We start from the raw sequence: 3,218 nt of genomic DNA, 5'->3' as shown, positions 1-3,218 counted from the left end.
TTCTTTTGTTTCCTTGATGGATTCAGGGTATCATCAAATTCACATCCACCCTGACGATCAAAGCAAGACCACCTTTACCTACCCGTATGGAATGTACGCCTATCGAAGAATGTCTTTCGGGTTGTGTAACACACCCGCTTCGTTCCAACGGTGTATGATGTCTATTTTCTCTGACATGATCGAGGAAATCATGGAAGTCTTCATGGATGATTTTTCTGTCTATGGGAAAACCTTTGATCATTGTCTAGAAAATTTAGATAGAGTCTTGCAAAGATGCCAAGAAAAGGACTTGGTGCTTAACTGGGAAAAGTGCCATTTTATGGTCTGAGAAGGTATTATTCTTGGACACCTTGTGTCTGAAAGGGGGATTGAGGCGGACAAAGCAAAAATCAAAGTTATAGAACGACTCCCGCATCCTATAGATGTGAAGGGAATCTGTAGCTTTCTAGGTCATGCAGGGTTCTATTGATGCTTCATTAAAGATTTCTCTAAGATCACTAGACCCCTCACGAACCTCCTCGCTAAAGATACACCTTTCGAGTTTACCGATGAGTGTTTAAATGCTTTCCACATCCTTAAGAAAGCACTCCTCTTAACACCAATCATTCAACCCCCTGATTGGACGCTGCCTTTTGAGATCATGTGTGATGCTAGTGACTATGCTATTGGGGCGGTCCTTGGCCAAAACAAAGATAAGAAGCATCATGCAATTGCTTATGCAAGCAAAACACTAACAAGAGCACAACTTAATTATGCAACCACTGAAAAAGAACTCTTAGAAGTTGTTTTTGCTATTGATAAGTTTAGATCTTACTTAGTTGGAGCAAATGTTATCATTTACACTGATCATGATGCTTTAAAATATCTGCTCACTAAGAAAGATGCTAAACCTAGATTAATAAGATGGATACTTCTACTCCAAGAATTTGATCTCGAAATAAAAGATTAAAAGGGAGTAGAAAATACTATTATAGATCATTTGTCACGTATGCAAGTCACTAACATGTAGGAACTCCCCATAAACGATTTCCTACACGATGACATGCTACTAAAGGTGACGGACTCCAACCCGTGGTATGCAAACATCGTGAACTTCATGGTTGCAGGATATGTGCCACCAGGGGAGAATAAGAAAAAACTCCAAATCAAAAGAAGACGCCACCTTTGGGATGACCCATACCTGTACAGGGTATGCTCTGATAGATTGTTAAGGAGATGTGTACCAATGGCAGAAGGGATTCAGATCATAGAAAGATGCCATCCAGCACCATATGGAGGCCACTATGGAGTGTTCCGCACACAAGCAAAGATCTAGCAATGCAGATTCTTCTAGCCCACAATGTATGAAGACATCAAAGAGTTCATCCAAAGATGTCGGAAGTGCCAGCTGCATGGGAAAATCACTGCTCGCAATGCAATCCCCCTGACATATAACCTACAAGTAGAATTATTTGACGTATGGGGCATTGACTTCATGGGACCATTTCAAAAGTCCTATGAATGCGAGTACATCCTAGTAGCTGTTGACTATGTATCCAAGTGGGTGGAGGCACTACCATGTAGAGCTACCGACGCCAAGCATGCACGAAAGATGTTCCATGAAGTGATTTTTCCTCACTTCGGAACACCCAAGATGGTCATAAGTGATGGAGGGTCTCACTTCATTGATAAGACCTTCCGAAACTTCTTGAAAGAGCTTGGAGCAAGGCACAACATCGCCACACCTTATCACCCTCAGACAAGTGGTCAAGCAGAGACATCCAACAAACAAATCAAAAACATTCTGCAGAAGATGGTCAATGAGATGGGGAAGGGATGGAAAAACAAGCTACTTGATGCACTTTGGGCATACAGAATAGCTTACAAGACCTCTTTCAGCATGTCACCATACCAGCTTGTGTACGAAAAAAGCTGCCACTTACTAGTTGAGCTAGAGCACAGAGCTCACTGGGCCATCAAGAGCTGGAACATGGATATTAATCTAGCCGGCAAAAACAGGCAAATACAGATTGCCGAGCTAGAAGAATGGAGAGAAAAAGCATACCATGGTGCCAAGTTGTACAAAGAAAGAACTAAAAGATGGCACGATCATAGAATCAAACCAAAAGAAATAAAAGAGGGAGATAAAGTGCTACTGTTTAACTCAAGGGTCAGGCTTTTCGGGCAAGGAAAACTTCGAAGCAAATGGAAGGGACCATACACCATCATCGACACATCATCACACGACACGATCACAATTTAAGATAACAAAGGTAATATTTCAAAGGTAAATGGTCAGCGATTAAAAGTTTTTCTTGAACCCTTGCACAAATTTGAAGAGGAGATAGATGTCATAGAATTAATTGATTTCAATGCATTTCATTAGCCTTTCCTCTATTTACTCTTCTCAAATAAACTTGACCACGTACATATCCCTCACTTAAATACATTTAAAAACATCATAAAAATTTGGGATCTAGCGGAGACCACAGGGGGTCGACTGACCCCAGGGGTCGAGCGACCTAGCCCTAGCTCCTTTATGCCCTAGTTTTTTAGCAGCAGTAGATTTGGTGCCCCAGTTTTGATTTCTTGAGTTATGGCACGTCTTGACTGCATTTTATTCCGGTAGAGGCCATTCTCCACTATATAAACCCCCTAGGCCTTTGCCTTCTCCTCACACCAACACCTCTCCAAACATTCTCATGGCTGGTAAAGCACTAGCTCTCTACATTGGCTCTAGCTCCACCTATGAGCTTGAAGGAGTTTCATCACCTGCAAACCAGCTTTTCTTCACCAATGAGCGCATCACAGAAGAAGCTAGAGCCATCACCCTAAAACCCCTAGACATTCTACCACCACAAGAGAAGAAGAAGGAGATCGGAGCCAGCCAAGGGTCGAGCCCCAATGACTCCAGATTAGCAGCAAGGTCTATTGCACCCAAGGGCAACAGAAAGGCAAAAGTTGGGTGCACGCATCCCTATCAAAGACCTACCATGGGCTTCGTCGGTCTCAAGAAAGAGAGTAACATCCAAGGGGTCGACGGTCCAACTCTGAAACCGGGAGAGATGTACAAGAATTCTCTTGTAATTCCATCGGGCGATGTGTGCTGCCATACTTACTCTAGCTTGTCCTTCCCTCCCAAAAGTCCTCCTTCGAAACCTCGCTTCACCGTTATAGGAATCCGCAAGCCCGGGGGTGGGTATGGAAAAGCTATAAAACCAACGCTGACTCCAAAAGAT

The sequence above is a fragment of the Miscanthus floridulus genome, chromosome 14, assembly GCF_019320115.1.
Source record: "Miscanthus floridulus cultivar M001 chromosome 14, ASM1932011v1, whole genome shotgun sequence".
Classification (NCBI taxonomy): Eukaryota; Viridiplantae; Streptophyta; class Magnoliopsida; order Poales; family Poaceae; genus Miscanthus; species Miscanthus floridulus.
This window is presented reverse-complemented; position numbering follows the sequence as displayed.